The following is an 11,077-nucleotide window of genomic DNA, read 5'->3' as shown; positions in this document are numbered from 1 at the left end:
GTACAGAGTCAATGTTCTTGTTGTTCTGAAACCCCACCCTCCCACTAGCATTGACTTTGCTGAAAGCTACTTCATTTAGGAAAAATACTTAGTCTGACTGGAGATGTGGTTGTCCCACCTCATATATGCCATTTAGCAGACGCTTTATCCAAAGCGTCTTACAGTCATGTGCATACATTCTACGTATGGGTGGTCCCGGAATCGAACCCACTACCCTGGCGTTACAAGCGCTACCTTCAGACAGATGCACTGACTGTATGTGGGCTCCTGGATAGGACTGACTGCTCAATGACTCACCTGTCAATGTAATGTTGTGTAACCTTGAACACAAGGCATTGAATGCATGTGTCTGTTAGCAGCGCTACTGTAGAGGTATATACATATACACATCTCAACCAATGTTGATTGATGCACAACCCCCCCACTGCTTCTACCAGTTTGACGGCAAAAACATTGACATGAAAAAAACATACTGGCAGTGTGAAATAAATGGAGGTATGTAAGAAAGGATATATACCTCCCTCCTCTCCCCTTCCAACCCCTTCTGTGAGCACACACACACACACACACACACACACACACACACACACACACACACACACACACACACACACACACACACACACACACACACACACACACACACACACACACACACACACACACACCCCTCCGACGTACATCCAAGTCCTCATACCACAGAGTCAGTTAAAGACGGTCCTAACTCACAGCAGGAGGGTTATAAAATAATATATATTTATGTAAGTTTAAAATTGTAACTGTTATTTAACTAGGCAAGACAGTTAAGAACAAATTATTATTTACAATGACGGTCTACCTTGTTCAGGGGCAGAACAACAGATTTGACCTTGTCAGCTCTGGGATTCGATCCAGCAACCTTTCAGTTACTGGCCTAATCACTAAGCTACCTGTGTCCCATGTGGATGAGGAACTATTGAGCTAGACTAAAGCACTTGGATGAGGAACTATTGAGCTAGACTAAAGCACTTGGATGAGGAACTATTGAGCTAGACTAGAGCACTTGGATGAGGAACTATTGAGCTAGACTAGAACACTTGGATGAGGAACTATTGAGCAAGACTAGAGCACGAGGAACTATTGAGCTAGACTAGAGCACGGGGATGAGGAACTATTGAGCTGAACTAGAGCACGAGGAACTATTGAGCTAGACTAGAGCACGCGGATGAGTAACTATCAAACTAGACTCGAGCAGGGGGATGAGGAACTATTGAGCTAGACTAGAGCACGAGGATGAGGAACTATTGAGCTAGACTAGAGCACGCGGATGAGGAACTATTGAGCTAGACTGGAGCACAGGAATGAGGAACTATTGAGCTAGACTAGAGCACGGATGAGGAACTATTGAGCTACACGAGAGCAGGGACGAGGACGAGCACGGGACGAGGAACTATTGAGCTAGACTAGAGCACGGGGAGGAACTATTGAGCTAGAGAACAACTATTGAGCTAGACTAGAGCACGGGGATGAGGAACTATTGAGCTAGACTAGAACATGAGGATGGGGAACTATTGAACTAGACTAGAGCACGGGGATGAGGAACTATTGAACTAGACTAGAGCAGGGGATGGGGAAACTATTGAGCTAAACTAGAGCACGGGGATGAGGAACTATTGAACTAGACTAAAGAGCACTATTGAGCCAAAGAGCACGCGGATGAAACTATTGAGCTAGACTAGAGCACTTGAGAGTAACTATTGAGCTTGAGCACTTGGATGAAACTATTGAGCTAGACTAGAGCACTTGGATGAGGAACTATTGAGCTAGACTAGAGCACTTGGATGAGGAACTATTGAGCTAGACTAGAGCACTTGATGAGGAATTATTGAGCTAGACTCGAGCACGAGGGAACTATTGAGCTAGACTAGAGCACGGGGATGAGGAACTATTGAGCTAGACTAGAACACGAGGATGAGGAACTATTGAGCTAGACTAGACACGAGGATGAGGAACTATTGAGCTAGACTAGAGCACAGGAATGAGGAAATATTGCGCTAAACCAGAGCACAGGAATGAGGAACTATTGCGCTAAACTAGAGCACAGGAATGAGGAACTATTGCGCTAAACTAGAGCACAGGAATGAGGAACTATTGCGCTAAACTAGAGCACAGGAATGAGGAACTATTGCGCTAAACTAGAGCACAGGAATGAGGAACTATTGAGCTAGACTAGAGCATGAGGAACTATTGAGCTAGACTAGAGCATGAGGAACTATTGAGCTAGACTAGAGCATGAGGAACTATTGAGCTAGACTAGAGCACGAGGAACTATTGAGCTAGACTAGAGCATGAGGAACTATTGAGCTAGACTAGAGCACGAGGATGAGGAACTATTGAGCTAGACTAGAGCACAGGAATGAGGAACTATTGAGCTAGACTAGAGCACGAGGATCTATTGAGCTAGACTAGAGCACGAGGATGAGGAACTATTGAGCTAGACTAGAGCAGGGGGATGAGGAACTATTGAACTAGACTAGGAGCACGAGGATTTATACCTGAAGGAAAACAGATAGACATGGGCGGAAAGCCATAAAACCCTAGCAAGGCGTGATGGCACTGTGTGTACCATGTGTGCGTTTGTGTTACTATATGAAAGACTGATCGTCTGAGTGTAGATAGCACAGTTCTAGATAGCACAGAAAACACATGTCTAGGCAGGGTGGTATGGTCTGTGTATCTACTATATGGAGAAAGCATATGTTGTCTGAGTTTACTTACATAAAAACCCAACAGAAAAGGGGGCAATCTTCTGGAAATCTTCAGGTTTTGAGAGTTCAAATATCAAACTGTCTAAACTAGCCTGTGCCCCCCGGCTTACAACAGTAAACAGATAGCCTATAGAAAGGTACTGATTCACACAGACATATATCTGTTGAAATATGTATAAATGTTCCCCTACTGTCTTGTCATGCACTTTGCACTTGGCAGTAGAAGAATGGTCCCACCCTGAGTTACTGCGGCAGGGTGGTTAGAGCGTTGGACTATAACCGAAGGTTGCAAGTTCAAACCCCTGAGCTGACAAGGTACAAATCTGTCGCTCTGCCCCCTGAACAGGCAGTTAACCCACTGTTCCTAGACCAGTTAACCCACTGTTCCTAGACCAGTTAACCCACTGTTCCTAGACCAGTTAACCCACTGATCCGACCAGTTAACCCACTGTTCCTAATTGCCAACCCACTGTTCCTAGACCAGTTAACCCACTGTTCCACCGTGCGCTAACCCACTGATCCTAGACCAGTTAACCCACTGTTCCGTAGACCAGTTAACCCACTGCCCAGACCGTTAACCCACTGTTCCCAGACCAGCTAACCCACTGTTCCTAGCCAGTTAACCCACTGTTCCTAGGCCAGTTAACCCACTGTTCCTAGCCAGTTAACCCACTGTTCCTAGGCCAGTTAACCCACTGTCTTGTGGCCAGTTAACCCACTGTTCCTAGGCCAGTTAACCCACCGTTCCTTTGTGGACCAGTTAACCCACTGTTCCGTAGACACCAGTTAACCCACTGTTCCAGACCAGTTAACCCACTGTTCCTAGACCAGTTAACCCACTGTTCTGTGACCAGTTAACCCCACTGTTCCTATGTGACCAGTTAACCTCACTGTTCCTAGGCCACACAAATAAGAATTTGTTCTTAACTGACTTGCCTAGTAAAATAAAGGTTAAAAAGAATATTTATAAAAATCAGTAATACCGTGGCCCTGGCAAGCTATGTGCAAGGCATGTTTACAGTGTTTTGGTTTTCATGCATTGTTTGTTTTCCCACCATGGGTAAACAGACAAACGACACGTTACATGATGCATGTTTACACACTGGGAATTGGTTTACATGAAAGTGGTACATTGTGTGCTTGGCTGTTGCAGACTTTGTAGCTGCAAAAAGCTCCCTAGTTTAAATGACCACACGCCTAAATGACTTTCCTACCTTGTCCAATCTGCAGATCCCAAACCTCTAGAACACCAGGTCTCTCTCTCTCTCTCTCTCTCTCTGCCAGCCAGGCAGCAGCATGTGACTGAGGGAGGAATCTCCTCAAGGCTCCACAATGTGACAGGCAGACATTCCAGTCAAAACACAACACACACTAACAGCTATCTAGCTATCATCCACATAGCTAACAGCTGTCTAATATCTAGCTAACGTTCACATAGCTAACAGCTGTCTAATATCTAGCTATCATCACATAGCTAACAGCTGTCTAATATCTAGCTATCATCCACATAGCTGGATATTAGACAGCTGTTAGCTATGTGGATGATAGCTAGATATTAGACAGCTGTTAGCTAACATCCACATAGCTAACAGCTATCTAACATTTAGGTAACATCCACATAGCTAACAGCTGTCCAATATCTAGCTATCATCCACATAGCTAGATATCAGATAAAGCTATGAGCTATGTGGACGTTAACTAGATATCAGATAGCTATGAGCTATGTGGACGTTATCTAGATATCAGATAGCTATGAGCTATGTGGACATTAGCTTCATAGCTATCTGATATCTAGCTATGTGGACATTAGCTATCTGAATAGCTCTAGCTATGTGGACATTAGCTATCTGATATCTGGCTATGTGGACATTGGCTATCTGATATCTAGCTATGTGGACATTAGCTATCTGATATCTAGCTATGTGGACATTAGCTATCTGATATCTAGCTATGTGGACATTAGCTATCTGATATCTAGCTATCTGATATCTAGCTATCTGATATCTAGCTGACGTGGACATTAGCTATCTGATATCTAGCTATGTCCACAAAGACATTAGCTCATCTGACATATCACAGCTATCTGATATCTAGCTATCCACATATCTATTATCTGATATCTAGCTATCTGATATCTGATATCTAGCTAACGTCCACATAGCTATATCTGATATCTAGCTAACGTCCACAAGCTCACAGCTATCTGATATCTAGCGAACGTCCACATAGCTCACAGCTATCTGATATCTAGCTAACGTCACATAGCTCACAGCTATCTGGATATCTAGCTAACGTCACATAGCTCACAGCTATCTGATATCTAGCTAACGTCCCATAGCTCACAGCTATCTGATATCAGCTAACGTCCACATAGCTCACAGCTATCTGATATCTATAACGCCACATAGCTCACAGCTATCTGATATCTAGCTAACGTCACATAGCTCACAGCTATCTGATATCTAGCTAACGTCACATAGCTCACAGCTATCTGATATCAGCTAACGTCCACATAGCTCACAGCTATCTGATATCCTAGCTAACGTCCACATAGCTCACAGCTATCTGATATCTAGCTATGTGGATGAACATAATGCTGACCTGGAGGTTGGGAGGTTAGGGAACGTTGTTACCGGAGGTTGGATTAGAACGTTGTGCAGGTTGGATTAAGGAACGTTGTTACCGGAGGTTGGATTAGGAACATTGTTTGAAATGTTTGGACCAAGTTTAAAGGTAATTTATTAGATACTTTGTAGGCATGTTGGGCAAGTTGAAACCGGTGTATTTCTGAATCAAACGCGCCAAATAAATGGACATTTTTGGAACATAAAGAAAGGACATTATCGAACAAAAGGTCCATTTGTGATGTATCTGGGACATTTTGGAGTGCCAACAGAAGAAAATCTTTAAAGGTAAGGCATTAATTATATCGCTATTTCTGACTTTTGTAGCGACCTGCCTGGTTGAAATATGATTTTCATGTGTTTGTATGCGGGCGCTGTCCTCAGATAATCGCATGGTTTGCTTTCATAAAGCCTTTTTGAAATCTGACACATGGCTGGATTAACAAGAGTTAAGCTTTATTTGGATGTATAACATATATTTTCAAGAATGTTAAATATTTGAATTTGCTATTTTTGAATTTAGCGGATGTTACGCTACCGTCCCACCCGTCCATAAGAAGTTTTAAAGGGACTCAATCATCACATGTAAAACACTGAAGGTCATGTAAACGCTGGGTCAAATCTGTTACTATGAACACTTCTGTTATTTCAATACATTGTTTAGAGAGGACTTCATTCTTTAATGTGAATTTTCATGATATGTATTGTCTTGGAGGTCCTTATTTTGTGTTGTGTGTGTGTGTGTGTGTGTGTGTCTGTGTGTGTGTGTGTCAAATCAAGTTTGTTTGTCACACATAGTTTACAGCTGGTAAAAAGGTGCAGCGAAATGCTTACTTGCAAGCTCCTCAACAGTGTGTGATGAGTGATGTCCCTTAGAGCTCCAGAGGAAAGCTACAGGACAGGCTACAGCAGGTTGAGCTCTATTCATATAATTACATCATTATGTTACCCAGCTGGTTCTGACAGACACACAGCTCTCTCTCTGTATCTGCCCAGGCTGAATGATGTTCTGACAGACACACAGCTCTCTCTCCCTCTCCCAAGACTGAATGATGTTCAGACAGACACACAGCTCTCTCTCTCTCCCTCCTCTCTCTCTCTCTCTCTCTGCCCAGGCTGAATGATGTTCTGACGGACACACAGCTCTCAAGACTGAATGATGTTCAGACAGACACACAGCTCTCTCTCTCCCCTCCCCAAGACTGAATGATGTTCAGACAGACACACAGCTCTCTCTCCCTCCCTTCCCTCCCTCCCCAGACTAAATGATGTTAGGTAGGCCAGTTGAGAACAAGTTCTCAATTACAACTGCGACCTGGCAAAGATAAAGCAAAGCAGTGCGACAAAAGCAACACAGATTGTGATAGATGTGCAGATGACGATGTGCAGGTAGAAATACTGATGTGCAAAAGAGCAGAAAAAAACAAAAACAAATATGGGGATGAGGTTGGTAGTTGGTTGGATGGGCTATTTACAGATGGGCTATTTACAGATGGGCTATTTACAGATGGGCTATTTACAGATGGGCTGTGTACAGATGGGCTGTGTACAGATGGGCTGTTTACAGATGGGCTGTGTACAGATGGGCTGTGTACAGATGGGCTGTGTACTGTGCAGATGGGCTGTGTACAGATGGGCTGTGTACAGATGGGCTGTGTACAGATGGGCTGTGTACAGATGGGCTGTGTACAGATGGGCTGTGTACAGATGGGCTGTGTACAGATGGGCTGTGTACAGATGGGCTATTTACAGATGGGATATTTACAGATGGGCTGTGTACAGATGGGCTGTGTACAGCTGCAGCGATCGGTAAGCTGCTCTGACAGCTGACGCTTGAAGTCAGTGAGGGAGATATAAGTCTCCAACATCAGGGACTTTTGCAATTCCTTCCAGTCATTGGCAGCAGAGAACTGGAAGGGAGGCGGCAAAGAAGGTGTTGGCTTTGGGGATGACCAGTGAGATATACCTGCTGGAGCGCGTGCTACGGGTGGGTGTTGTTGTGGTGACCAGTAAGCTGAGAGAAGGCAGAGCTTTACCTAGCAAAGACTTATAGATGACCTGGAGCCAGTGGGTCTGGTGATGAATATGAAGCGAGGGCCAGCCAACGAGAGCATACAGGTGCAGTGGTGGGTAGTATATGGGGCTTTGACAAAACGGATGGCATTGTGATAGACTGCATCCAGTTTGCTGAGTAGAGTATTGGAAGCTATTTTGTAAATGACATGGCCAAAGTCGAGGATCGGTAGGATAGTCAGTTGTACGAGGGTATGTTTGGCAGCATGAGTCAAGGATGCTTTGTTACGAAATAGGAAGCCGATTCTAGATTTAACTTTGGATTGGAGATGCTAAATGTGATAATTAGTTATGCCACTATTTATTGACTTCAATAACTTTTTCTCATGTCACATGAAAACATCATAGATTCAAATGAGTTAAACGGTTTAAACTTTAGATTGGTTCAGTACCATCTACTCCTTTCTGTAAATTAGGCAATGACTGCATTTAGCTACAGTATAATATTATGTTTATAAGGCGATATATAACTGGATAAGATGGATCTAGTACAATCAAGTGTTAACCCAAATTCTTGAAGTACAAATGCAGGCTGGGCAGAATAGTTTTTATATCTAGACTGAGCTGTCTCATCCCCTCGCTGTTTTAGTGTCAGTGCAGTGCTGTCTGTAGTGAATGGGAAGCCAACATCTGATTTCCATTAGTTGGAGAAAATCCGTCAAGCTGAAGACATGTGTGAAGCTAGCCACAATAAGGATTAGCCACGGTCATGGAATTTGCAGATCGCCTTCTAAATAAAAGCCCCCCCCCCCCTCGAAAGCGATTCAAACGGATACAAAATTAGTGGAATCATGCCATATTTGGACTAGATAAACACTAAACAACGTCGGAAATGTTTTATAAATCCAACAAAAGACAATAATTGGTTTCAGGAATATTTTTTTTTTTTTTAAATCACTGTGAATGTATTAAGACTTTAGATTTGCATTTGGGGTCATCTGTTTTTTTTTTCTCTGTACAGACATGGATCTTGGGTCCATGAAATGGGATATCAGCCTCCTCAGTGCCAACCACAGATTACAACTGTGAAGGGTCTTCACAAGATCCACAGGCATGGATCAATACATAGTAAGGTGACTGGGGAGCTTGTGCTACGGTTATATTGGTGAAAACTCTTCACAGTTGTAGCCTGTGGTTGGCACGGAGTAGACATCCTATTTCATGGACATAAAAGGTCCACGGGGAAGGTGGTTTCGGGGCTCCCGAGTGGTGCAGCGGTCTAAGGCCCTGCATCTCAGTGCTTGAGGCATCGCTACAGACACTGTGGTTCAAATCCAGGCTGTATCACATCAGGCTGTGATTGGGAGTCCCATAGGGCGGCGCACAATTGGCCCAGCATCGTCCGTGTCTGGCCGGGGTAGGCGGCCACATAAGAGTTTGTTCTTAACTGACTTCCCTGGTTAAATAAAGGTTACATTTAAATAAAATATATAAGTTGGCCCCAAACGCATTTCTAAAGTCTAATACATCCACAGTGCAATTTCACAGATTTTATTTGGAAGAATTATTGTATGTTGTTCAATTTATATAACAATATTCCGACGTTGTTTAGCATTATGTTGTCCAAATGTGGTATGATTTCGCTATTTGTATCCGATTGAATCACTTTCAAATACTTTTATTTTGAAGGCATCCCGAAAATACCACTACTTTTTGTGGCTAATCCTTATTGTCGCTAGCTTCACACAGGTAAACTAAAGCTCCTCCTCGCAAGACCTCTCACAAAGAATGTCCAAAATCTTCCATCAAAACTATTTGCAAAAAGGAATGACTGACCTTGTTTCGAAACGATCTATTGTAATGTCTAATGGGACACGGACATCTTGTATAAAGTAATCCCAAATCAACAAATGAAAATACATAATAAAACAAACTACAATTACTAACCTCCTGCAGTAAACTGGGCAGAGTAGACTATCCCACGCAGCGAAACATTTCTATAGACAGAGAAACCAAATCAAATGCTTTCTTACCCGATGGACCTTAGTTCCGTTGAAAACTAAGACAGCAAAGTTCAGCCTGAACTAAACTTAGACAACTCCTTCACAATACGTCTGTTAAAACTAGGACTATTGTTGAGCCGCCCAGTCGTCGCGTTGTGAAATGAGTGAACTTATTTTGGAGCGGAGTCCAGCCCACTGCGCACTGTAACCCGAGCCAGGTGTTCCAGTGCACAGCTGGCGCAGGTGAGCCCTCCCTGGCCGCGGTGTATCATGGGGTATGTAGGTTTTTACACATTGATCGATGTTACTCTCACAATGTTCGGGAATTACATTGCAATGACAGTACAGAGAAATGTAGCCTATTTATCATTTGACCAAGGCTTTTGTCTCGTATATTGTAGGACTTATTAGATAAAGGTAGAATAGTTTCAGATGTGAGTAGTCTAGTATCGGCATTAATAAATAAATTCATGTTTCTGCAGTGGTGGAAAAGTTCCCAAATTGTCATACTTGAGGAAAAGTAAAGATACCTTAATAGAAAATGACTCAAGTAAAAGTCACCCAGTAAAATACTACTTGAATAAAAGTTTTAAAGTATTTTGTTTTAAACATACTTAATTATCAAAAGTAAATGTAGAAGTTATTTCTTAAACAAACCAGAAAGCATCAATTTCTTGTTTTATTCATTTACAGATAGCCAGGGACACACTCCAACACTCAGACATAATTTACAAATGAAGCATGTGTTTAGTGAGTCCTCCAGATCAGAGGCAGTAGGGATGACCAGGGATGTTCTCTGTTTAGTGAGTCCTCAGATCAGAGGCAGTAGAGATGACCAGGGATGTTCCCTGTTTAGTGAGTCCTCCAGATCAGAGGCAGTAGAGATGACCAGGGATGTTCCCTGTTTAGTGAGTCCTCCAGATCAGAGGCAGTAGAGATGACCAGGGATGTTCTCTGTTTAGTGAGTCCTCCAGATCAGAGGCAGTAGGGATGACCAGGGATGTTCTCTGTTTCGTGAGTCCTCCAGATCAGAGGCAGTAGGGATGACCAGGGATGTTCTCTGTTTAGTGAGTCCTCCAGATCAGAGGCAGTAGAGATGACCAGGGATGTTCTCTGCTTAGTGAGTCCTCCAGATCAGAGGCAGTAGGGATGACCAGGGATGTTCTCTGTTTAGTGAGTCCTCAGATCAGAGGCAGTAGAGATGACCAGGGATGTTCTCTGTTTAGTGAGTCCTCCAGATCAGAGGCAGTAGGGATGACCAGGGATGTTCTCTGTTTAGTGAGTCCTCCAGATCAGAGGCAGTAGAGATGACCAGGGATGTTCTCTGTTTAGTGAGTCCTCCAGATCAGAGGCAGTAGGGATGACCAGGATGTTCTCTGTTTAGTGAGTCCTCCAGATCAGAGGCAGTAGGATGACCAGGGATGTTCTCTGTTTAGTGAGTCCTCAGATCAGAGGCAGTAGAGATGACCACGGATGTTCTCTGTTTAGTGAGTTAGCGGTTAGCGTTTCAATCGGTGACGTCACTTGCTCTGAGACCTTAAAGTAGTGGTTCCCCTTGCTCTGCAAGGGCCGCGGCTTTTGTGGGAGCGATGGTAACGATGCTTCGAGGGTGACTGTTGTTGATGTGTGCAGAGGGTCCTGGTTCGCGCCCGGGTATGGCGAGGGACGATCTAAAGTTATACTGTTACAC

This window comes from Oncorhynchus keta, unplaced genomic scaffold (assembly GCF_023373465.1).
Source record: "Oncorhynchus keta strain PuntledgeMale-10-30-2019 unplaced genomic scaffold, Oket_V2 Un_contig_8034_pilon_pilon, whole genome shotgun sequence".
NCBI classification, from domain to species: domain Eukaryota; kingdom Metazoa; phylum Chordata; class Actinopteri; order Salmoniformes; family Salmonidae; genus Oncorhynchus; species Oncorhynchus keta.
The sequence above is the reverse complement of the archived record's forward strand: the minus strand, read 5'-3'. Positions refer to the sequence as shown.